At 42.5% G+C, this 26409-nt stretch overlaps 1 protein-coding gene, 1 non-coding gene and 1 pseudogene across 6 annotated transcripts in view; 2 read left to right on the top strand and 1 right to left on the bottom strand.

The window, feature by feature from the left end:
• Positions 1-5738, bottom strand: part of DENND4C (DENN domain containing 4C) — a 156553-nt gene extending 150815 nt beyond the window's left edge. For 2 of the 5 annotated variants that reach the window (XM_066257335.1, XM_066257336.1), the window contains exon 1: positions 5371-5502. The gene's annotated coding sequence lies outside the window, so the exon portion shown is untranslated. Of the gene's footprint in view, positions 1-4768; positions 4875-5370 lie in introns of all 5 variants that reach the window. The other 3 variants (XM_066257332.1, XM_066257333.1, XM_066257337.1) reach the window with 3 other exon arrangements.
• Positions 5739-5852: 114 nt separating this feature from the next.
• On the top strand, positions 5853-25975 carry LOC136322250 (importin subunit alpha-1 pseudogene; annotated as a pseudogene).
• LOC136327938 (U6 spliceosomal RNA) lies at positions 22097-22206 on the top strand. The gene has a single exon (XR_010729991.1). It is a non-coding gene; the product is annotated as a U6 spliceosomal RNA (small nuclear RNA).
• Positions 25976-26409: the final 434 nt, after the last annotated feature.

Below are 26409 nucleotides of genomic sequence, written 5' to 3'. Positions count from 1 at the left end.
CATATGAGAGAGCAGTCAATGAACTAAGGTGCCACAACGAAGAACTGATTCTTCTCATCTCTCTCCCTTACATCTGTCTGTCGCCCCTCTCTCACAAAAAAAAATATATACACACACACACACACACACACACACACTGCTCACAAAAATTAGGGGATATTTCAAAATTAATATGAAGTGATGGAAAGAAGCATTTGATTTTTTTATTACACAAGAACATTAGAGAAGCAAACAAGTAAAAAAAATTGTTCAATTATGCAAATGAGATGCAAACTCAATTATTGTGATTGAGTAGCAAGTGATATATTGGTGGGGGTGAACAGAAGCATGTCAAATTGAACAAGAGTGCCACACATTGCCTGTTCAATAGGGTGTATGGTCACCCAAGACTGCCAAAACACACTGACAGCAATGGGACACAGACAGGATTTGAGTGCCAGCAGTTAGTTCTTGAGGAATCCTCTGCCATTCTTGCTCCAGGGCAACTTCGAGCTCAAGAAGTGTGTGGGAGGCATTGGACAGTTTGCCAGACATCTTCCCAGTGCATCCCAAGCATGTGCAATGGGATTCAGGTCCGGAGAACATGAAGGCTAATCCATGCATTTGATTCCTGCCCCCTGAAGCATGTTGTTGACGAGAATGCGCACGGTGGGGCCTTGCATTATCATTAATGAAAAGAAAGTTGTTTCCAAATGCTCCAGCATAGGGTACCACTACAGAGTGCAGGACCTCATCTCAATATCTGACAGCAGTCAGCGATCCGTTTCTGATGACGTAGAGGTCAATAATACCACCAATGTTGATGCCAGCCCACACCATGATTCCACCACCACTGAAGGATTCCCTTTCTCGCAAGAAACCTGGATTCTCCCATGTTTCTCATTCATGCCAGATCAGGACACAATGATTGTCAGGCTGCAGACTGAACCAGGACTCATCAGAGAAAGAGGACAGCTGACCACTCATCATGGGTCCATTGACGATGCTCATCAGCCCACCTTCTACAGTTCTACAGTGTTCAGCAGATAACGAAATGCAGACCATTGGTCACCAGGCATGCAGTCCAACACAATAGAGCCGATTTCGTATGGTCTGGGTGCACATCCGTCATCTAGTGGCAGCCAGAAACTGTCACCACAGCTCTGTTGCATTGCTGCGTCTGTACCTTCTTGCCAATAAGGTCAGGTATCGGTCGTCTCTTGCTGTTGTGGCAGATGGAGGACCCTGCTCTTGTCTTCTTCGTACTGTGCCAGTCTCTTGAAAGCGATTCCACAATCTGCTGCTAATCACGCTTTGGAATGTTCCAAGCGCTGTTGCCACTGTTAGTCTGTGTTTGACCAGCTTCAAGATGTCTTATGGCTCTCAAGGCTTTGCATTCGGGTAAATCGTGTTGCAGGGGCATTGCAAGGGCTGGGAAATTGCAGGATGTGCACTTTCAAGATCAGGGAACATGCTGACACTCCAGTCCTTTCACCCTTTTGTTTAGTGCATTTTCACCAATGAAATAAGTCAGTTTTGGATCTTATTTGCATAATCAAACAACTTTCTTTGACTTGCCATTTGCTTTTCTGATGTTCTTGTTTAATAAAAAAAAATCAAATGCTTTTTTTTATCACTTCATATTCATTTTGGAATATCCCTTAATTTTTGTGAGCAGTATATATATGAACTGCACATATACAATGAACTATACTGCTCAAAAAAATTAGGTATATTTCAAAATGAATACAAAGCTATAAAATATATGGAATATATTTTATATATAATATAAATATACAGAATATATTTGATATATAATATAAATATACATAAAATAGATTCAAGGAATCCTTTAAAATATTTTAGATTTTCAAAAATCCTATAAATGACTTTTCTATAAATCAAAAGATTATAAATCTAGATTTATAAATATAAGGTTTGGTTGAAATAAGGTACTTAGAAACACATGCCCCACAATATTACTATAAAAATTAAGAATTCTTATAAGAATATTACTTACTATATTGTAAAAGTAAAATTAATAGACACAGAAACTTGTAGCAAGTCAGTAACAGGAAAAATTATGAATTTACACTTTGATTCCTACTCAATGAATTCAAGACAATATGCACATCTACAGTTTTTTCGCCTTGCTTTAATTCAGTTCTCAAATACTGCTGTATTATAGGATCCCTAATGACCTACTGCAAAGGAAGTAATTCAAAAAATGTTTACTTTTACAAAGGTGAGGAATTAAAAAGTACAAATTGGTAGTTACAAAAGAGTCTCAGGATGTAAAGTACAGCATAGGAGATATAATCAGTAATATTGTAATAACTATATATGGTGCCAGGTGGAACCTGGAAATATTGGGAGGAATATGTTGTAAAGTCTATGATTATCTAGCCACTATACTATACACCTGAAGTTAATGCAAAATAAGACTGACTGTAAACTGTAACTGAAAATTTGTAAAAAGAATATTATAGCAAAAAAATTTAACTTTTTTGAAGATAGGAAAGTAATTTGGCTTAGACCATCATGTCAGCAAAGTGATTTTATTATAGCATTATTTTAAGAGTATAAAAAATTGAATCATTAAAATGTCAAAAATATGAAAAGGCTAAATAAACTGTGGCAATAAAACTACTATAAAACTATTAGGTAACAGTAATATGCAGAACCAGGAAAAACATGTTATGTTTAAAAAGACAATTATAAACACATTAACAACCGAATTATAAATAAGTATAGACAGAACTAGTATATTACACCAATTAATATATTATGCAAGTATACTAACCACTATGCTGCACACCTGAGACAAATACAAAAAAGAAACAATATTGAAAGATATATATTATGCAATTATAATAGAATTAAAGTACAGAAAATGTAAACGTTAAGATAATTAAATTTTTTCTCTGAATTTCCTTTAATCATGATATACTCTTTTCCAATATAAATATTTTCAAATACCACATTTGGCTCTATTATTCCTACTTACTTATATAAGTACTATGTATAAACATAAGTAGAAAAAAATATAACTGCCTAACTTTGCTCCACAAAAATCCTAAATTTTAAATAATGCCAAAGACCTAGTGTTTCACACCACTGTACTCTTTACAACTCTTCCTCCAAGTTTTAATTCTTATAAAGGGATCTCCAATTCCAACAAGGCATCCCATTATTGTAAGTCTGCCAAACTGACAATATAAAAGAAGTACAAATCGTTGCACCAACACAAAGAAGGTAAAATTTTAAGCTACATACTATTATGACAGTCTATTGCCCTTACTAAGTCTCAGTAAACTTTTTATATTGGAAATTCAAATTAGAATAGAAATTCTGTTTTGCAAATCAGAAAGACCAAATCAGACAACCTGTCTCTGACTCAGCAGCTTTCTTTTTTACTTTACAACCTGTACTTAAGTTGCAAGCAGAAGACTGAAAGCTAACTTTCAAACTGAGCAGCAAAGCCAATAAGAAATCACTATGTGTCTTGGCAAGAAACTCCAATGAAAATAAAAAGTTTTGGTCCTTAACAGGCAGATACATAACGAGATAAGGTGCATTGTTGGGTTATTATTTGTCATGCAAAATCCCTTACGTATTAGCTTTTATTGCAGATACTTACCATGCTTCTTAAAAAATACCTTAAACAAGTAACTTCCAAATCTGGCACCATGAATTATGATAGCCTACACACCACTGCAGTTACTTGTAGTAATTTAAAACATTTGCGTTTTAAGAACAGTCTCCACATACCAACTCTACTGCCAATTTCTTCAGCTGAAATCTCAAACAAGATGCACTAATTTACAACTATTCAAGAGTAAAACACTCCAAAATACAACTTCAACATTTCTAACATCGTATATATCTTATTGTGCAAATTAGCAAGTCTAAACTGTAGTACACTAAGTGAGGTACTACCGTCAAACTCAAATGACATTATCAGTTCACTAAAATCAGTAACACAAAATATCAGATCCTTAATCCAAAATGTTCACAGGAGATACAAAGGGCAAGTGTGGATTGAGAGTGTGTTACTAGAGAAATCAGTCAGAACCTAAATGACAGGCTTCCTCACGAATACAAATCCAAGTTAATTTCCGATTTCCAGGCCCACACCAAGAAGGCAGTTACCAACTTTTTTACAATACCACCAAGACAACAAAATATAGGTGGGGTTTTTTCATGGTTATATTGATAAAGAACAGGTTTTAAGGCTCAAGGATGTTTTCCTTTTGAAACTAATTTTGCTCTTATCACGTGTACACAGAAAATTGCTCTGCATTTCAAATAGCTACTTACTACACATGCTCACCTCATATCAAATATTTGAAAACTTAGCGCGTCAGCACTAATATTCGCCCCATACTTCCTATACCTTTCACCTTCTAAAGCGGGAGACCAAAAGGGAATACCTACTTCTACAGTAAACTGGGGCAAGAAGAGAAGAACGCCTTTACACGGGTTTGCTCACAATTACGGTAAGCAGCCAATTTCCAAACTACAAGGCTCGACAATCTCTCTGAGGCAAAAACACGTAGATAGCTGAGGGTTCATTACTAGAAATTATCCTTTCTCTCACATTGACACAAGTAACTGCCCTAAATTTTGCTGTGTGAAACAAACACAAAAATGTGTATGGGGGGGGAGTACTATTTAAAAACTGGGTCACTCATTATTTGTTCTGAGGAGGCACGGTATTCGGTCGCGAAAAGGTCTATGAAGCAGAAAAAAGAAAAAAACGACAGCATCCTCAGCACAAAAAACTTACAGAGTTTTGCAAAGGTCAGCAGTAGGGGCTCATTCGCCGGTTTCGTGTTTAGTCACTCCGCGTTGAATGGAACTTGCCTTCCCAAAAAGTCCCCAACAAAGAAGTCCTAAGGAGCGGCCCAGGTAAGACAGAGGAGGAAATGCTCTCAATTCACCTGCGACACCTGCCGGTGCCCCCAGTTCTCCCCCGCCGCGTCCCGCGACCCCTCTGGAGGTGCCCTAGCTCCCCGCCCGCCCCCGCGCCCAGCCCCTGCCAGGCGGCAGTCGCTCGGCACTCCCTAGGGCCCCGACTCCTCGCGCTTCCACGCGAGTGGTTCTCCTAAGCCCGGGCGGCGGCGCGGGGAGGCCCTCCCTGGCACAGCCTCGCCCCATCACTCCCCGCAGGCTCCAGGAACTCCCCGCCCCCGGAAACCGCGGAGAAACTAGGCCGGGAATGCCAGCCTTGGCCACTCTCCGCCTCCTCGGCGACCCCCCGCAGGTCGGCCTTCGCAACTCCCCACCCCCGAGCTGCTGCTACCTGCCCAGTGCCCTCCCGGCACGCGCGCGGGCCCGCAGGAGCGCGCGCGGGGAGCCTCTGCAAAAGGCCTCCGGCCGCAGCCTCACCTGCCGCCCCCTCCTCCTTCAGCGCCACCGGGACACAGCCCCTTCGTGGGGCATGAAAGCGCCGGCTTCGCGGCCTGGACGCTCTTGGCAGGGCCGGGCGGGGGGACTTGCTCTCGCGGCCGCCGCCGCCAGGGCCCGATCTGCGCCTGCGCTGTCTCACGGGCTCGGTCTCGAGGGGCGCCGCAGGCAGCAAGGGGTAATGGCCGGGAGCGCGAGTTAGGCTGGCGCTTCTTCTCACCCGAGGCCGGCAGTGCGGGCGGCGGGGCGCCTAGGAGCTGGTCGGGGTACGACCGTCCAGACAGCTGACGGCCATGTTTCTGTTCCCTTTTTCTTTTTTTTTTCCTTCCCCTCCTTCCGCCCCTTTCCACAGAACAGCACTTTCCTACCCTCCTCCCTCTCCTTTTCCTACTACGGGGGCGGATGGAAAAGGGCGTGGGGGAGGGGTGGGGAAGGGAGGGGCGGGGCAGCGCTGAGCCCCGCCCATGGGGAGGGCCGAAGCCACGCGGCCACTGCGCTTTACCCCCGGCCTGCGCGGCACCCGGGGGGCGCGGGGTCCCAGCCAGCCAGCGGGTACCTCCTCCGCGTCTGAGCTGCGGATCACGAGCAGAAACAGATGGGGAGAAAGGGTCCAGGGCTCTTCCTTGCACCACTTTCTGCGGGGCCTAGACTCGCCGTTTGCTGTGGGATTATTGCTTTGGCTTCGGGCAGGTGGCGGCTGTTCCTCCAGTCTTTCAAAGACAAGTAAAGTGACAACCAATCGCTCAGAGTCACTGAGAAGAGTGCCAGGAGGGATGCAGGTTACTGGAGGATTCCTTCCCAGGGTGAGAATTAGAGTTTCCACGCATGACTGTGGGCCTACGGGACCTGAGGGAGACCCGCCGACTGGCGCTTCCCGAAGTCTGTGCCCGGCTGCAGCGCCCCAGGAGAGTCCTTGGCCGCGCTCCACGCCGCCACCCGGGCCGAGATTTCGGAATGGGAACTCCGAATGTGGAAATCGCTCATTTAAATCAGTGCTCTCCTACCTCCTAAATGTAGCTTCCTTATCTACACGGGTACATGTATAGTCGTTTAACCTTACTGCAAATTTTGCGAGATTTTTTTTTTTGACAACTTTTTGAGGTTACAGTAAATAAGCAAGAGTAACAACTAGTTGTTTGGTAAGAAGCAAATACACTGCTCACAAAAATTAGGGGATACTTTATCCTTCATATTCATTCTGAAATATCCCCTGAATTTTGTGAGCACTATAGTTTGAAACCAATTAGAACTTTTACCTCTGATTCCCCCCCAAAATGGCAAGTGACTTCACAGATTCCATGTCAGGTCAAAATTAGAACTGGTAAGATTTGTGCATATCTAATAAGTATTCACATATAATGACCATTTTCCTGAGAGTTACTCTCTCACTCAATCTGTATTTTTGACAAAAAGTATGAGATTAGAACTCAGTCATGAAGGCCCTGTTGTCAGTTTACTTCTGAAGTTTGTTGCATATATGGGTTATATGAATTTTGTAGCCAACAACAAAAATTTTTCCTGATCACATTAGCAGAAGTGATTCTGTAGAAATGCACAGCAATAGAAATGAGGTTTATTAGGTTTATTTTCAAGTCAGTTTGAGCCCATTGGAAACCAGTTTTTGACATAGACAATAGAAGTTTAATTAATGCTTAGAAATTTAGCTTGTGGACTTCTTGTCCTTCCTTTCTCAAGATCAAATTAATTAATAACTTAAAAACATTCAACATAGGCAAAAATTTTTAAAGGGTACATCTTATTAACACTCATAGATTGAGAGTTTTTTCCTCTTCTCCTGGACTTTTGCACGCACAGAAATGTATATGAAGGAAGCCAGTATATAGCTTCTATTTGATTAACGGACTATTCTCAATTGGTAATGTAGGATTTAAGAATTTCTTTAATTATTTTCACTATTTTAATTGTATATATTTACCATATATTTCATTGCCGTTTTCCAGCCAGAATTTCAAAGAATGAACTCATGTTTTGGGCCTAAGTTGTTCTTAGATCTGAAAACCCTTGATTCACTGACCTTCTCAGCTGCACTCTTGTGTGTCCAGGGCTAAAATAAGTTCATTTTATTTTTTAACATACGAACATTTGTCTTAAAAGAACATTTGTCTTAAAAGTGGGAGGGGAACTGGAGAACCCAAAAACTGAATTGTCATAAGCTCTATAGTATCACAGTTTCAGTGTAGCCTATTAATATATAGATACAAAATAAAATAATCAGCCCTTTGAAGAAGGGAATACAGACATATGACTGGAAATGATTACTGCAGATTTCTGTGGATCACCAATGGAAAAGAATTGAATGGAATTGTTGAAAATTTTCTTAAAATAAGATTTAAAATTTTTTATTTTTCAATTAAAAAAGGTTTTTGATAGCCATCTTCAGTGCTACAGCATGCCACATTGTTCATTTTCTTACTCTCTTCAATGTTGCTTTTCACAGGAATATTCAAAGACCTTTATACTTCTTTTCTGTTTTGTTCAATACCATGTTAACAAAAGTATTATACACATAGCAGTTTAATCTGGTAATTGTCATTGTGTTTATAATTTCTTAATATCTGAATTTCATACTATATTATAAGCCCTGTGAAAGTAGGGTTGACATATGTCACATGTATATAGTCACATGCCATATTTCTCTTACAGATCATCAGCACCTAGCAGAATTACTAATATATAATAAGTTCTTATAAAATACTTGATGAATGACTGAAATCAGTCTGTATTTCCCCCACTTTCTTCTACTGTCCTTAGGCAAGTTACTTAATTCTCCTCACCTATAAAGTGGGTAAAATGATATTTATAAGAATTAAGATCACCTGACCAGGCGGTGGCGCAGTGAATAGAGCATCGGGACTGGGATGCAGAGGACCCAGGTTCGAGACCCCGAGGTCGCCAGCTTGAGTGCGGGCTCATCTGGTTTGAACAAAAAACTCACCAGTTTGGACCCAAGGTTGCTGGCTCCAGCAAGGGGTTACTTGGTCTGCTGAAGGCCCGCGGTCAAGGCACATATGAGAAAGCCATCAATGAACAACTAAGGTGTCGCAAGGAAAAACTGATGATTGATACTTCTCATCTCTCTCTGTTCCTGTCTGTCTGTCCCTATCTATCCCTCTCTCTGACTCTCTCTCTGTCCCTGTAAAAAAAAAAAAAAAAAAAAAAAAAAAAAAGATCATTTAATAATTTATAGTAAGCTATAACTATAAAGCAGACTAATTCAGTAATCAATACTTCACACATGCTGGGCAGCCTCTCGTTGTAGCTTACCTGGTTTATGCCCTTGTAGACTTATTGAATGGCTTCAGAATACACGAGGAGTGATGAGATCTAATAAGATGAGGTTATAGAAAAGACTGTGGCTTCAGTCTTGGATTCTCTCTCTCATCCTCGTGGATTGCTCAGTCTGGGGAGAGCCATCCACCATGTCATCCAGCAACCCCGTAAGTGAATTCTGAGTTGAATCCTAGCCAAGTTGAGCCTTGAAATGACAGTAGCCAACACCTCAGTTGCAGCCTCCTGACAAACTGAGCCAAAATCACCCAGCTAAGCTACTCCTGGATTCTTTATTTACAGAAACTATAAGATAATGTTTCTTGTTTCCAGCTACAAAATTTGGGGGTCATTTGTTACACAACAATAGATAACTAGTACAGCAATGTAGTACCTAGAAAATAGCAAGTGTTTGTTAATGGTATCTTATCATTTACTGAATATTACTGGGTTTAGCATATGATACTTAATATTGCATAATACTGAGTTTAATAATAGTGTTTACAATGCAGTGAGAGAAATACCTTCACTCCAGGAAAAGTGGAAAGACTGATTTTACTTGATCTGTTACTCATAGATTATCTTTGCTCTAAGAGAATTCCTTAAAATGTATTTCATAAGATGTCTAGGATTTGTTTGAAAATAATACATTGGAGATGGGAGGGTAAGTAGCAGTTTAGGTATAACACAGTTGGACATATGTTAAAGTAGAGTGATTGGTACTTAAGGGTTTTTTATGTTGTTCCCTATATTTTATGCCATTTTGAAATTTTCCATTAAAAATAGTTGTTTTGTTTAAAGTATTTGATGGAATCATAAGTTTGGAACTGAAAAGAATCTTTTTAATTTTTACTTTTTTAAGTAAGAAGAGGGGAGATAGTGAAACAGACTCCTGCATGCACCCTACCGAGATCCATCTGGCAACCCCTATCTGATGCTGATGCTCCAGTCAATTGAGCTATTTTTAACACCTGAGGCTGATGCTCTCAGACCAAGCGAGCTGTCCTCAGTACTGGTGCCCTTGCTCGAACTAGTTGAGCCACTGGCTGCGGGGGGGGGGGGGGGGGGGGGGGGGTAGAAGCAGATAGTTGCTTCTCTTTTGTGCCCTGACCGGGAATTGAACCCAGGACATCCATATGCCAACACTCTATCCACTGAACCAACTGGCCAGTGCCGAGGGGAATCTTTAGAGATTATCTATTCTAATTATTCTCATTTGGGGAATTTAAGATCCGGTAAAATCTATTGGCTCACCTAGAATCTCCCAATCTCAGTTTTGGTGATTTCATAGTTGAGTATCGAGGAGAATTCATAGCTCTTTATTTTCCCAAACAGAGTAACTTGCTCCAGATTTCCTAGGATAGCTTCCACATAATGAAAATCTGAGCCTAGTCTTCACCTCCACATTTTGTAGACTGGTAAGTTATCCGGGTCCACCCCTTCACTCGTCAGTTTTGAAAAACAGGGTTTGAATGTTTGATCCTTCAAACCTATAGGCACTCTTAGTCACTCTTTGAGAAAGAATTTTAAGTTTAAATCAACACTAAATCTGCCTTTTCACATAATATGTAAAGGACCCAGTCAGTGTGTTCTACCCTCCACAGGGAGCATCAGCACATTCTGCTCTTTGTGCTCCACTCCAGTATGTTATCTGGCAGGGGTCTCTGTCTCAGCATTATTAGAATGGGCTCTTCCAGAGTCTTTTGAAGTTGCTCAGTGCATTCTTTACCTAGCTTTCTTTACTAAGCCTATAGGCCAAACATAGCTGAATTAGGAGTAAAAAAGACTGACACAAAGCCCTTGGTTTTGGATCAGAGGAGTGTTAGTGATCCAAAGAACTATGTCCTGGCCCTGGCCGGTTGGCTCAGCGGTAGAGCGTCGGCCTGGTGTGCGGGGGACCCAGGTTCGATTCCCAGCCAGAGCACATAGGAGAAGCGCCCATTTGCTTCTCCACCCCCCCCCCTCCTTCCTCTCTGTCTCTCTCTTCCCCTCCTGCAGCCAAGGCTCCATTGGAGCAAAGATGGCCCGGGCACTGGGGATGGCTCCTTGGCCTCTGCCCCAGGCGCTAGGGTGGCTCTGGTTGCGGCGGAGCGACACCCCGGAGGGGCAGAGCGTCGCCCCCTGGTGGGCAGAGCGTCGCCCCTGGTGGGCGTGCCGGGTGGATCCTGGTCGGGAGCATGCGGGAGTCTGTCTGACTGTCTCTCCCCATTTCCAGCTTCGGAAAAAATACAAACAAAAAACAAAAAAAACAAAGAACTATGTCCTAACAGATCCTAAAAAGGAGGAGGAATTCACAGAAGGAGAAAATCATGAAGAAATAATGGGTAGAGCCTGACAAGGCCATGGCACAGTGGATAGAGCATCGGACTGGATGCGGAGGACCCAGGTTTGAAACCCCGGGGTTGCCAGCTTGAGCGCGGGCTCATCTGGTTTGAGCAAAGCTTACCAAGCTTGGACCCAAGGTTGCAGGCTTGAGCAAGGGGTTACTCGGTCTGCTGAAGGCCTGTGGTCAAGGCACATATGAGAAAGCAATCAATGAACAACTAAGGTATCACAAGGAAAAACTGATGATTGATGCTTCTCATCTCTCTCTGTTCCTGTCTGTCTGTCCCTATCTATCCTTCTTTCTGACTCTCTCTCTGTCTCTGTAAAAAAAAAAAAAAAAAAAATGAGTAGAGAGGTTGAGCAGAAACAGTCTATTTGACTATCTGAGACACAAGATCTGCTACCCATGGCTGGCTTTAATGACTTCCTACAGGATTGTAAGTGGAGGTCATAGCCCCCAACCCTCAATCTTTCCCCACTATTGGGGATCAGTATTTGTGCTAACTTCAGCACTACTTTAACACCTAACAACTCCAGATATGGCCATTCTCTTGAACTGAACTTGTCTATATCCATCCATCTAGATACATTTTAGTTTCCCAACTCACAGAAATGTAGCTATCCTGACTAGATTTTAACTCTCAACTCCTTTTTGTGGGCCTCAGTTTTGGTATTCCCCACATCATAGGAAATTGTCCTGACCACAGCTCAAGAAATATGTGCATTCTTGCCCTGGCTGGATAGCTCAGTTAGCTAGAGCATTGTCCCAAAGCACAGAAGTTGCTGGTTCATTCCCTGGTCAGGACACATACAGGAGCTGTCTCTCTCTCCCCCTTCCTCTCTTGCTAAAATCAATAAATAAACTTTTTTTTAAAAAGAAATACATACATTCTTTATTCCAGAGATTGATTTTTTAAAACATTTCATTACAGAACAATAGTAAAAAACATTCCTGGCTGGTTGACTCAGTGAATAAAGCATTGGCCCAGCGTGTGGACATTGGGTTCGATCCCCAGCCAAGGCACACATGAGAAGTGACCATCTGCTTCTCTGCTCCTTCCTCTCCCCCTTCTCTCTCTTCCCTTCTCGCAGCCAGTGACGTGCTTGGTTTGAGCGTCAGCCCCAGGTGCTGAGGATAGCTCAGTTGATTTGATCATCAGCCCCAGAAGGGTTGCTAGATGGATCCCAGTTCGGGTGCATGCGAGAGTCTGTCTATCTCCTCTCCTCTCACTTAAAAAACACACACATGCACACACAGTAGAAAATAAGAAAATATACACCTCAACCAAAATAACATAAACTCCTTTGTATCCATCGCCCAGCTTCAACTCAGAATCTTGTTTAATGAACCCCAAATCTACTCCTCACTTCTCCTCAAGTGTTTTGAAGCAAATACTTGACATTTCATGTCATCTGTAAATATTTCAGCATGTATCTCTAAAAGATAAGGACTTTTTTTAAAAAAAACAACAACCAGGCCCTGGCTGGTTGGCTCAGCGGTAGAGCGTCGGCCTGGCGTGCGGGGGATCCGGGTTCGATTTCCGGTCAGGGCACATAGGAGAAGCGCCCATTTGCTTCTCCACCCCCCCTCCTTCCTCTCTATCTCTCTCTTCCCCTCCCGCAGTGAGGCTCCATTGGAGCAAAGATGGCCCAGGCACTGGGGATGGCTCCTTGGCCTCTGCCCCAGGCGCTAGAGTGGCTCTGGTCGAGGCAGAGCGATGCCCCAGAGGGGCAAAGCATCGCCCCCTGGTAGGTAGAGCGTTGCCCCTGGTGGGCATGCCGGGTGGATCCCTGTTGGACGCGTGCGGGAGTCTGTCTGACTGTATCTCCCCGTTTCCAGCTTAAATTAAAAAAAAAAAAAACACAAGGCCATTATCACCATTTAAAAATTATTTTAATTAATATTTTACTAAGTCTGAACAGGCAATGGCACAGTAGATAGAGCATAGGCCTGGGGTGCAGAGGACCCAGGTTCAAAACTCCAAGGTGGCCTGCTTGAGCATAGGCTCATTGGGCTTGAGCACGGGCTCACCAGCTTGAACTAATGAGGTCACTGGCTTGAGCGTGGATATCATAGACATGATTCCATGGTCACTGGCTTGAGCCCAAGGTCACTGGCTTGAGCAAGGGGTTACCAGCTCAGCTGGAGCCTCCCAGTCAAGGCACATATGAGAAAGCAATCTATGAACAACTAAGGTACCATAGCACAGAACTGATGCTTCTCATCTCTCTCCCTTCCTGTCCCTATCTGTCCCTCTCTCTGTCTCTCTCACTAAAAAAAAATTAATAATATATTTTATTAATTTTTTAATGAGAAAGAACCTAGAAATATTTATAATGCATCATCTCTCATCCCTTTCCATTCCTCAGGATCTATTCCCTTGGATCCAACTCCTGCCTAGAGGGTTTGAGTTTGCCATACACCTCTTTTTTCCCCTTCCTCCGTGCTTCAGAGAATTTAGAGTAGAGACTTTTCTTTGAAGTTTTCAGGAAGCTAACCATTTATTTCCCATAGGCTCAATGGTTTAGTGTTGCTAATTCAAGTATTCCCTATCTACTTTATTTAAAACAGCACTCACAGTTTATCATCTTGCCCTGTTTTAAATTTTCCCCATACTTTGGTCACTGACATTTACTGTCTATTTACGTATATGTTTTCTGTCAGTCTCCCCTACCAGCATGGAAGCACAATAAGGGCAAGAACCTCATTTTATTCACTACTGTACCTCTGGTACCTACACAGTAAATAATTGTTGGTGAATGAAACAAATAATTAAGCAATACTTTTAGGAGACTATTCTCCTCATCAGTTTTCAGCCTTCATCTTTCTGGTCATTGTTTTATCCCTGGGATTTCTAAATTCTAGATCTGGTAAACCCCAGCTGGCCCTACCTCTTCAATCCTGCATATATGCCTGAGCATATCTGAAAATCTCTGGGACTCTTATCTATAATTCTTCCCTCTACAATCTATGTAAGAAAATTCTTTGAGTTGAGTTGAGAGCATTCAATATGGTTGTGAACAATTCTATGACAGCAATAACCATTAACTGATTAATGCATAAAAGAGAATGAGTTAGCAAATTTTGTCTTAAATAGCCAGACCAGGCAGTGGCGCAGTGGATAGAGCATTGGACTGGGATACGGAGGACCCAGGTTCGAGACCCCCGAGGTCCCCAGCTTGAGTGCGGACTCATCTGGTTTGAGCAAAGCTCACCAGCTTGGACCCAAGGTCGCTAGCTCGAGCAAGGGGTTACTTGGTCTGCTGAAGGCCCATGGTCAAGGCACATATGAGAAAGCAATCAATGAACAACTAAGGTGTCGCAATGAAAAACTAATGATTGATGCTTCTCATCTCTCTTCATTCCTGTCTGTCTGTCCCTACCTATCCCTCTCTCTGACTCTCTCTCTGTCTCTGTAAAAAAAAAAAAAAAAAAAAAAATTGTCTTAAATAATTTGAATAACATGTCAATTCTCCAATTTAATGTTTTATTTACTCATGCCTTCTGCCTTCATTAAGAATTATAAGAGAGGCCCTGGCTAGCTGGCTCACTGGATAGAGCATCAGCCTAGCACATGGATGTTCCAGGTTCGATTCCAGGTCAGGGCACACAAGAGAAGTGACCATGTGCTTCTCACCTCCTCCCTCTCCCCTTTCTCTCTCTCTTCCTTTCTCATAGCCAGTGGCTCAGTTGATTTGAGTATCAGCCCCAAATGCTGAGGATTGCTTGTTTGGTCCAAGAGCATCAGCCTCAGGTGCTAAAAATAGCTCAGTGATTCAAGCATCAGCCCAAGATGGGGATTGCCAGGTGGATCCTGGTGGGGTGCATGTGGTATTCTGTTTCACTATCTCCCTTACTCTCACTTAAAAAAAAAAAAGAGAGAGAGAGAGAGAACTAGAGAAGCTGAATCAAAGATGGTGATGGAGTAGGTGGATGTTCCACTAACCTCCTCCCAGGAACAAATGGGAGTTATAACTAAATTTAATAACAGTCATCCTGGGAAACCAAAACTGAGGAGGAGTCTATAGCTAAGGATTCACAAAAGAAGCCACAGCGAGACTGGTAGTAAGGGTGGAGACACAAAAAAAGCTTCCCCTGCTCCCACGAGTGAATGGTGTCTGAGGGTCCTGAGGGACATCTGAGCAGTGGGGAAGGTTAGCCCTTACAGGTGAGGGTCCTAAGCTCCAGGCAGGGCACCACAGCCTAGAGCACCAAAGCCTAGAAGAGGTGCCCACATAGCATTTGGCAGTGAAAAGAGGTGAGGTTTCTGTCAACCAGAAAGAGACAGGAGTTCTCAGAGATGCAGGCACCCTCTTAAAGGGCCGACAGAAAATCTTGTTCACAGACACTTTCTGTGGGCTCCAGCAAAGGGACGGCTGAGAGAACTACGGTTTCGTGAGGAGAGTGTGAAATTGGCCCTCTAGGGAGAGACACAGTGCAGGAACAGCCACCAGACTCCCTGTGCTGAATTAGTCTCAAAGACCGCAGTCACCATCTTTCTTGGAGCATTCCCATCCATGCGGCATCTGCCTGGAGGAAAGCAACTGCCCCACCCTCAGGAATCTCTCTTGCCCCACACTAAGAAGTAAGCAGCTTTGACCAGAAAGCAGGGGGCTGGAAAGACTTGGGGTGATAGTAACTCAATTGTCTGGTATCAAGGCCAGAGCTCCCCCCAACCTTTCCCAAGAATATTACTGTTCTTTTGCCTCATGGGAGATTCAGTAGAAACTGTCGGTACTGTTGGCAGACCAAATTTCTAGCTTCAGAGGCCACACTTCTTAGGTCGCCAAAGGAAGGATGCACAAAGACTAGTGAGTTTTGTAAGAAATTTATTTCCATATCTGCAAACAGATGGGCCAAGACCATCTGTGGCATCAACCGCAAGTGCTTGGGGATTTAAGCTTTTATAGGGTTAGTGAGCAAGGCTAACTGTAGTTTAGTTTTGGCAAGGAATATGGGGTAGGGTGATCATTATTCACTTAGTAACAACATGTTTAGATAAGTGATAGGAAGTGACTTACTTGCAGGAGACTTACCTGGAGATCAATGATTAAGCAACAGAATGTTTAGATAAGTGGTGGGAGGAGAGCTACAGAAACTGTCCTGGAGCCAGATCACTTAAAGTTTATCCTGGATATTTGAAGGTTTTGTTTGTTTGTTTGTTTGTTTGTTTGTTTATAAGAGGCTCTGGACCTGAACCTAACAACACCCACTGGACTCCTAGTGGCCACACCCTACTGAAGTCTGTGAAAATATTCAGTACCGTCACCTGGGGCCCTGGGGTGGGAACAACATTCACTGATACCTGATTAGCCCCAGCCTCTATACTCTACCAGAGGTTGTTTCAGGGGCCAAGCCTAACAAGCAGCCAGCGGACAGAGGCAGCAGGAGGCAGAACTCAGAGAACCTTGGGTATTTTGCTAGCTTTCCCCCAGGCCTGATGCTGGTAAAAGCCAGCCTAGGTGTGCGTGTTGGTCCTTCTATATCCACCTAACCCTAGAAGATACAGCCACAAACTCTGGGTTGCTTATAGCTCCAAAATGGTCACAGAGGGCCAGTTACAAGCAGTGTCTTACAATGGTCTATACCAGGTTCCCTCCTAAGAGGTCTGGAATCAACACATTCAATGGCCAGCTACAGACATCAGAGAATTCCCAATTCCAACTAGCATCACTAGCAGCGTATCCAAAGGGAGAACTTATCAGGCACCAATCCCAGCAAAGGCAAATTCTGCTTTCTGTGGTCAGCATCTGCACAGCAGCCTGCACACATTGGATGATGTAGAATCTCATAGTTGGCCGGCTCAAGTCCCAGCTGGGATAGAAGTGAAAGGAGAGAGGCTTAGAGCTCTGACATTCAAAGAGTTCAGTTCCTTGGAGCCTTTTGGCGCTGGTCAGGGAGCTTAGCCACCTCGTGGGCGAATGTTCCCAAACAGCAGCATTGGAATGGAAGGCTCTCATAATCTTTCTCCCTGAGACTAGGGGCTCCTCAGCTGAAAAGCTTCTGCAGAGGGTCTCTCAGCTCCACTTAACCTTAACCTACTTTTCACTTCTCTGGGAAGAAATAGAATTGGAATATGCAGCATTAGGATCTGAAGTAGGGGCCACTTTCCCTTTACCGAGCTCCTGACCAAGAGAACCCCCAAGTAGGGGGTCCCATTAATGTTATCCTTTCAACCTCAGTTGCCCTAACCCACCAAGCTTGCAACCAGTGAGGTGTTGGTGGGAACAGGCCAGTCTGAGCCCACTCTAAAGTCTTTTTACAGAAGACTGCAGGAAGACAAGGCAAGTGCAAAAAGAGGTACAGCAGGGAGGCAAATCTTAAGGAACGTGGGCCCTTTTATGGAGCTGCTGTCAGCTTTAAGCAGGAGGAAGTCAATCCTTATACACAGGTTGGCTCTTCCCACACATACCCAGGCACAGGAAATATAGACACAGAGAACACAGTAGTAGTTCCAGAAAGGTAGCTCATCCATGGTGGGTTACAAACAATGTGTGACATCAACTTGTACCTGAACACTGCCTTAGAGGACCCAGAACCAACACAACAAATGGTGGCAGACTGCACCAACACTAGTCTCAGCTAGCAACACAAGCAGCACATCTGAAGGAGGAGGCCAACAGGCAGCAGACCCTGCTGAAAATTAACTACACCCCATGGGACAGACACTGCACAGCATCTAATACACATGATCAAGGTTGACCCTTAGAGCCAGCCAGCCTTCAGGGTTAACTCCATCCACAAAAGGGCCAACAGACTCACAACAAGAAGACAAATATAACCCTCAAGAAACATTCCTAGTACAAGGAGCTCAAGTGGCCTGAAGGTTAGTACCACTGAGCCCACCTTCCTCACAAAGACAGCACAACAAATTTGGGAGTCAGGGCAGAACTACATAACACAGACAAAATAGGCAAAAAAACTATACTCCAAATGAATCAACAAGAGAAATCCCCAGAAATGAAATGGAAGCAATCAAACTACCAAATGCAGAGTTTAAAATAATGGTTATTAGGATGCTTAAGTGTCTTAGAGTAAGAATGGATGATCTCGGTGATAACTTAAAGAGGTAATAAGCATTAAAAGAAAACTATAGGCCAATATCCCTGATGAACATAGATGCTAAAATTCTCAACAAGATATTAGTAAATTGGATCCAGCAATACATGATCAAGTGGAATTTATTCCAGGAGTCAAGGCTGATACAATATTCTCATTTAATAAATGTGATTCGTCACATAAACAAAATGAAGGGTCTGACCAGGCAGTGGAGCAGTGGATAGAGCGTCGGACTGGGATGCTAAGGACCCAGGTTCGAAACCCTGAGGTCGACAGCTTGAGCACAGGCTCATCTGGTTTGAGCAAAAGCTCACCAGCTTGGACCCAAGGTCGCTGGCTCGAGCAAGGGGTTACTCAGTCTGCTGAAGGCCCACGGTCAAGGCACATATGAGAAAGCAATCAATGAACAACTAAGGTATTGCAACGAAAAACTAATGATTGATGCTTCTCATATCTCTCTGTTCCTGTCTGTCTGTCCCTGTCTATCCCTCTCTCTGACTCTCTCTCTCTGTCTCTGTAAAAAATAAAAAAAAAAATGAAGGGTAAAATCACATGATCATATCAATAGATGCAAAAGAGGCATTTGATAAAATCCAGCACTCATTTATGATCAAAACTCTCAGCAAAATGGGAGGAAACATACCTCAACATAATGAAGGCCATATATGATAAAACTACAGCTAACATTATACTAAATGAGCAAAAACTAAAAGCAATCCCCTTAAGATCAGCAACAAGACAGGGATGTCCCCTATCACCACACATTCAACATAATACTAGAAGTCCTAACCACAGCAATCAGACAAGAAGGAGAAATAAAAGGCATCCAAATTGGAAAGGAAGAAGTAAAATTGTCATTTGCTCACATTATACTGTACATTGAAAACCCTAAAGTCTCAGCCAAAAAACTACTAGACCTGATAAATGAATTCAGCAAAATGGCATGATATAAAATTCATACAGGGAGTCCTCAGGTTACATCAGTTTTGACATTCGACATTTTGAGTTTACAACACTCACTCCCATAGAACTTAAGAAAATTGAGACATGAGTGCTTTGGCTTATACCGATAGCATCGTATTTATGGACTACATGGGCAAACTAGTCTGGTTGCATGGCAGAAGAATACTCAGTAATGTGGTGTATGAGTGAGGGAGTTGGCGTCCCCCAGTATGCTTACCTATGCCATTTTGGACTATTAAAAACGCAAGTGTTCCATTTGTGTTGCTTTGTTTGGCAATTTTTTGGCCCTTATTATGGCTCCTAAACAAAAATCAGAGTCTTCAGATGGTAGTGCTTCAAAGAAGAGGAAAGTCATCACAATGGATGTCACAGAACTACTGGCATCACATGGAGAGGAGTGGTCTGCTGAGGACTTCATTTAGCTGTAGAAGCAGATTGAAAGGAGGAGATAGAACTCCCAGAACCCAATAGATTTTCTCCCAAGTGTTTGGCAGAAGATTTTTTTATGGTAGAGAGAGGGTTGGCAAAATTTCAGGCTGAGAACCCCAGTGATGACAGATTCAGTAAGGTCTACAGAGCTGTTATGGATGTCTTGCAATGCTATAGGCAGATTTTGGAAGAGAAGAAGAAATCAACCTTCCAGACTAGCCTGGAACAATTCTTTAAGAAGGTAAAGAGGTCTGCAACAGATCCTGTACTCTACATCAGCTGCTTCTTGAGATGAAACACCTGTAATACAGGTAGAATCATCTCCAACATCCTTAGACAATCCTGATTCACCTGATCTAGTAGCTCCAGCACCAATCTAGAGAGTATATCTTGCCTCTCCAGCTTCCTCCTCCCATAGGTCACTCTCTCCCACCTTGCAATGCCCCCTCCAGTGTGCAAGCCAACCACAGGAATTAAGGTAAGGAATCTTTTTTTAACACTCATTTTTTGTAATACTTTTCTGTTACTACAATACAGTGTATAGTACAGTATATTTGTCCTTTTCCTTACAAATAAGTGGAAGCATATACCATGTTCATGAATAAGAATTAACATCATTAAAGTGTCCACACTACCCAAAGCAATCTATAGATTTAATGCAATTCTGATTAAAATACCAGTGTCATATCTCACTGATCTAGAACAAATATTCCAAAAATTTATATAGAACCAAAAAAGAACTTGAATAGCCTCAGCAATCTTGAAAATATAGAACAAAGTGGGAGGCATTGCACTTCCTGATATCAAGCTATTACTACAAAGCCATTTTGATCAAAACAATCTGGTACTGACATAAGAACAGGCATATAGATAAATGGAACAGAACAGAGACTCCAGAAACAAACCCACACCTCTATGGTCAATTAATATTTGACAGAGGAGGCAACAGTACAACAATGGAGTAAAAACAGTCTCTTTAATAAATAATGTTGGGAAAACTGGATTGGAGCATGCAAAAAAAAAATGAAACTAGATCACCAACTTACTCCACTCACAAAAGTAAACTCAGAATGGATAAAAGATTTAAATATAAGTCATGAAACCATAAAAATTCTTGGAAGAAAACATAAGCAGTAGACTCAAAGCAATATTTTTGCCACTATATCACCTCAGGCAAGTGAAATAAAGGACAAAATAAACAAATGGGACTATATCAAACTAAAAGGTTTTGCACAGCAAAAGACACCATTAGCAACATAAACAGACAACCTACTCTATGGGAGAACATATTCACCAATAGTCTGATAGGAGTTAATAAGCAAAATGTATAAAGAACTTATAAAACAACACCAGGAAAACAAACAACCCAATTTAAAAATGGGCAAAGGACCTGAATAGACACTTCTTCAAAGAGGACATACAGGTCAATAGGCATATGAATAAATGCTCAGCATCACTAGTCATCAAAGAAATGCAACTTAAAACCACAATGAGATATCACCTAATTCTGTCAGAATGGCTTTTATTAACAAATCAGCAAACAACAAGTGCTGCTAAGGGTATGGAGAAAAGGCAACCCTCCTGCACTCTTGGTGGGAACGCAGGCTCATTCAGCCACTGTGGAAAACAGTATGGCATTTCCTCAAAAAATTAAAATTGGCCCTGGCCGGTTGGCTCAGAGGTAGAGCGTCGGCCTAGCGTGCGGAGGACCCGGGTTCGATTCCCGGCCAGGGCACACAGGAGAAGCGCCCATTTGCTTCTCCACCCCTCCGCTGTGCCTTCCTCTCTGTCTCTCTCTTCCCCTCCCGCAGCCAAGGCTCCATTGGAGCAAAAATGGCCTGGGCGCTGGGGATGGCTCTGTGGCCTCTGCCTCAGGCGCTAGAGTGGCTCTGGTCGCAACATGGCGACGCCCAGGATGGGCAAAGCATCGCCCCCTGGTGGGCAGAGCGTTGCCCCATGGTGGGCGGGCCGGTGGATCCCAGTCGGGCGCATGCGGGAGTCTGTCTGACTGTCTCTCCCTGTTTCCAGCTTCAGAAAAAATGCAAAAAAAAAAAAAATTAAAATTGGAACTGCCTTATGACCGAGCTAGCCCACTTCTAGAAATATGTCCTAAGAATCCCAAAACACTAATTTAAGAGAAGATATGCACCCGCCCCATGTTCATTGCAGTGTTTGCAATAGCCAAGATCTGGAAATAGCCCAAGTGTCCATCAGTGGACAAGTAGATAAAAAAAAGCATTAACTCTGTATACTTTTTTTGGCCCAGGGTTGGGCAGGTTACCTAAGTTGGCACAGTTGAACTGAAGGGTTTCGAACCTGGGTCCTCAGAGTTCTAGATCAATGCTCTCCACTGCGTCGCCACCTGGTCAGGCCATAGGTAACTAATTGTAATAATTTATATATTTCCAGACCTTTCTCAGTACATATATACACATATAATGTGTGTACCTAAATATATAACCTTTTCAAAACAAACATCATTCTAAGTGATATTCTGCATCTAGTCTTTCTCTGTCACCAGTGTATCATGGACATTTTTTCCTTGTCAGCACATATAAAGCTACTTACTTTATCTAATATTAGCCTTGTATATTCTATTACATGAATGAACAATAATGTATTTAATCAATTATGTATTTATGAGTGCTCGTTTTGGCAGCACATACACTAACATTGGAACCATACAGGGAATATTATTAGCATGGCCCCTGTGTAAGAATGACACACAAATTCGTGAAGCATTTCATATTTTTTAAAATATTTTGATGGTTTCCAGATGGGAGGGGTGTTGGGGAGAAGGATGAAAAAGGTGAAGGGATTAAGAAGTACAAATTGATTGTTACAGAACAGTCATGGGGGTATAAAGTACAGCATAAAAAATATACTGCTCACATGTGAACAGGCGGTGGCTCAGTGGATAGAGCATTAAACTGGGACCCAGGGAGGACCCAGGTTTGAAACCTCAAGGTCACCAGCTTGAGTGTGGGCTCATTTAGTTTGAGCAAGGCTCACCAGCTTGGGCCCAAGGTCACTGGCTTGAGCAAGGAGTCACTCAGTCTGCCATAGCCCATTGGTTAAGACACATATGAGAAAGCAATCAATAAACAACTAAGGTGCTACAATGAAGAATTGATGCTTCTCATCTCTCTCCCTTCCTGTCTGTCTGTCCCTCTCTCTGTCTCTTTCTTTGTCTTTAAAAAAGAAAAAAATGAGATATAATTAATATTTTAATAACTGAAAAAATCACTTATTTGTGAATATTTTAGATTTTTCCAGTTTGAGAGACTTTATTACAGGGCAAGTTATAAAGTTATAAAGATATGAAGGTTTACTATGTATTAGTAATATATAAATGGCTCTTTCAAATCAATAATAAAAATACAAACAGCATACTTACATAAGAAATGACAAAAATATTTACATGAGAAATATGGATAATACATGAAAGGCAATTTAAATGAAATACAAATAAATATATACAAATATTTGTGATTACTAATAATAGAGGAAAAGACAAAACAATGAGATACAGCCTTTTATCTAGCAGATCAGCAAAGGGGTAAAAAAAGAAAAAGAGGAAGTATTGATGTTGGGGGAAAAGATTTTTTTTTTTGACAGAGACAGAGAGAGTCAGAGAGAGGGTCAGACAGGAAGAGAGATGAGAAGCATGAATTCTTCATTGCAGCTCATTAGTTGTTCATTGATTGGATTCACATATGTGCCATGACCGGGAGGCTACAGCAGAGCGAGTGACCCCTTGCTCAAGCCAGTGACCTTAGGCTCAAGCCATTGACTATCAGGTTATGTTTATGGTCCCATGCTCAAGTCAGTGACCCTGTGCTCAAGCTGGCGAGCCCGTGCTCAAGCCAAATGAGCCTGCACTCAAGCCTGCAACTTTGGGGTTTCGAACCTGGGTCCTCTAAGTCCCAGTCCAACGCTTAATTCACTGCTCCACCACCTGGTCAGGTGAAAAAGGCATTTTTACTCAGTGGTAGAGCGTCAGCCTGGCGTGCAGCAGTCCGGGGTTCGATTCCTGGCCAGGGCACACAGGAGAAGTGCCCATCTGCTTCTCCACCCCTCCCGCTCTCCTTCCTCTCTGTCTCTCTCTTCCCCTCCTGCAGCCAAGGCTCCATTGGAGCAAAGTTGGCCCGGGTGCTGAGGATGGCTCTGTGGCCTCTACCTCAGGCGCTAGAATAGCTCTGGTTGCAACAGAGCGATGCCCCAGATGGGCAGAGCATCGCCCCCTGGTGGGCATGCCGAATGGATCCCAGTTGGGTGCATGCGGGAATCTGTCTGACTGCCTCCCCGTTTCCAACTTCAGAAAAAAATAAAATAAAATAAAAAGGCATTTTTATAAACTAAGCTAAAATAGTTAATTCATATGTACTTTCAGTGGTGCAGTTTGAATGTTTATTAAATGCCTTAAAACTATGCATAACTTTTTATCTAACGAGTTCATCTATAGAAATTGTAACTAAAAAATAACTAAGGCTTAGTTCATTTTTAGTTAAGGTCATTATAGGGTTGTTTAAATCCTATAGTTTAAGATAGCAAATATTTGCACACTGTCTTTGGCTGGACGATGGTGGATGTTTTCAGAGCAGCAAGCCTGCAAACTGTTCACCCTGCACCATCTCCTGTGAAAGCCTGAACTCGCTGGATAGCTTTCTCCCTTTGTCTCATAACCATGTCCACCAACATCAGCTAATTCATCAGCTGCCCACCTAACAGATTCAAGAACAAGGCAAAGACAGTATCGACATGAGTCAGTGCTAAATAGAGGTCAGTCTGGAGCTAAGGAAAGCTGAGAAGGATGACCAGATGAGAAGGAAGCTGAAAAGGAGAAATGTCAGCTTTTTTCCTGATGATGCTACTTCTCCACTGCTGGGAAAAAAGAAAAACTGCAACAACCAGGTTACTGTTAATGGGTCTGTTGAGAACATTGTCAAAGGCACAAATAGCAACAAAACTAGAAAGCCAGCTCCAAGCTACTCAAGCTGCTGGAAACTGCTTTCTAGGGAAAAACAGGTTGGTTTGATTCCAAAATTTGTGCCCTTGGGCACATTGCTTCTGGGACATCAGAACAGACCAAAGCTGTAGGAGAGGCAGGTACTATCCCAGCATTCATTTCTCTGTTGACATCTCTCTGTGTTCACATCAGTGAACAAGTCATATGGGCTCTAGGAAACATTGCAGGTGGTAATTTAGTTTTCTAAGACTGATCATATCATGTATGATGCTGTTGACCCACTGTTGGCTCTTCTTGCAGTTCCTGATATGTTATCTATAGCATGTGATTACTTACATATTCTTACCTTAACACTTGCAAATCTTTATTGCAACAAGAAAACTATAGCCCTGTTAGATGCTGTTGAGCAATTCTTCCTACTTTTTTGTCTTGTGCAATGTGATGATCCAGAATTATTAGCAGATAGCTGCTGGGCCATTTTCTACTTTACTGATGGTCCAAATAAATGGATTGAAATGGTCATGAAAACAGGAGTTATACCCCAATTTGTGAAGCTCCTATGAGCTACTGAACTGCCAATTATAACTCCTGTGCAAAGAGCCACAAGAAATATTTTCTTTTTTTGTGTGTGTGTGACAGAGACACAGAGAGAGGGACAGATAGGGACAGACAGACAGAAAGGGAGAGAGATGAGAAGCATCAATTCTTTGTTGCAGCTCCTTAGTTTTTAATTGATTGCTTTCTCATATGTGTCTTGACTGGGGGCTACAGCAGAGGAAGTGATCTCTTGCTAAAGCCAGCAACCTTGGGCTCAAGTTGGTGAACTTTGCTCAAACCAGATGAGCCTGCACTCAAACTGGCGACCTCGGAGTCTCGAACCTTGATCCTCCGCATCCCAGTCCAAAGCTCTATCCACTGTGCCACCACCTGGTCAGGCACAAGAAATATTTTCACCAGAACGAATGAATAGATTCAGGTTGTCATAGATGTAGGCTCACTTGCTGTCTTTCCCATCCTAGTAATGAACTCCTGAAGGAAGCTTATATGGACAATGTCAAGGATCACAGCTGGTCACCAGGACAAGATACAACAAACTGTGAATCATGGGTTAGTCCCACTCCTCATAAGCATTCTCTTTAAGGCAGGCTTTAAGATACGAAAGGAAGCTGTAAGGGCTGTGACCAACTATACAAGGGGTGGAATAGTTGAACAGATTGTATATCTCATTCATTGTGGCATTTGTGAACCTGGTAACTGCAAAAGATACTATAATTCTGGTTATTCTGAATGCCATTTCAAGTATCTTTCAGGCTGCTGAGAAACTAGGTGAAACTGAGAAACTTAATGTAATGATTGAAGAACGTGGAGGTTTGGACAAAATTGAAGCTCTACAAATCATTGACAATGAGTCTAAGGACAAAGTCTTCATTAAACTTGATTGAGAAGTATTTCTCTGCAGAGGAAGAAGACCAAAATGTTGTTTTGGGAACTACCTATGATAGGTTATGTTCCAAGTTCAGGATGGCACTCTTAAGACCTTTACTGAGGCATAAAGTTGTTTATTGTGTACTATGTTTGGTATAAATTTGTCTTACTGTTTCTCTACTAAGAACTCTTTTTAAATGTGGTTGGTGGCCTGACCTGTGGTGGCACAGTGGATAAAGTGTCGACCTGGAAATGCTGAGGTCGCCGGTTCGAAACCCTGGGCTTGCCTGGTCAAGGCACATATGGGAGTTGATGCTTCCAGCTCCTCCCCCCCTTCTCTCTCTCTGTCTCTTCTCTCTCTCTCTCTGTCTCTCCCTCTCCACTCTAAAATGAATAAATAAAAAAAAGTGTTAAAAAAATAAATAAATAAATGTGGTTGGTTATTGCACTTTTTTACAATAAAACTATACTTGAATAATTCCAAACTGTACATACTGTATGAAGCTTCTCCTCTCAATGGGTTCCTTATTTTTTTGTGGAATTTCATATCTTGAAGTGTCCT

Source organism: Saccopteryx bilineata, chromosome 2, assembly GCF_036850765.1.
Source record: "Saccopteryx bilineata isolate mSacBil1 chromosome 2, mSacBil1_pri_phased_curated, whole genome shotgun sequence".
Classification (NCBI taxonomy): domain Eukaryota; kingdom Metazoa; phylum Chordata; class Mammalia; order Chiroptera; family Emballonuridae; genus Saccopteryx; species Saccopteryx bilineata.
This window is presented reverse-complemented; position numbering and strand designations above follow the sequence as displayed.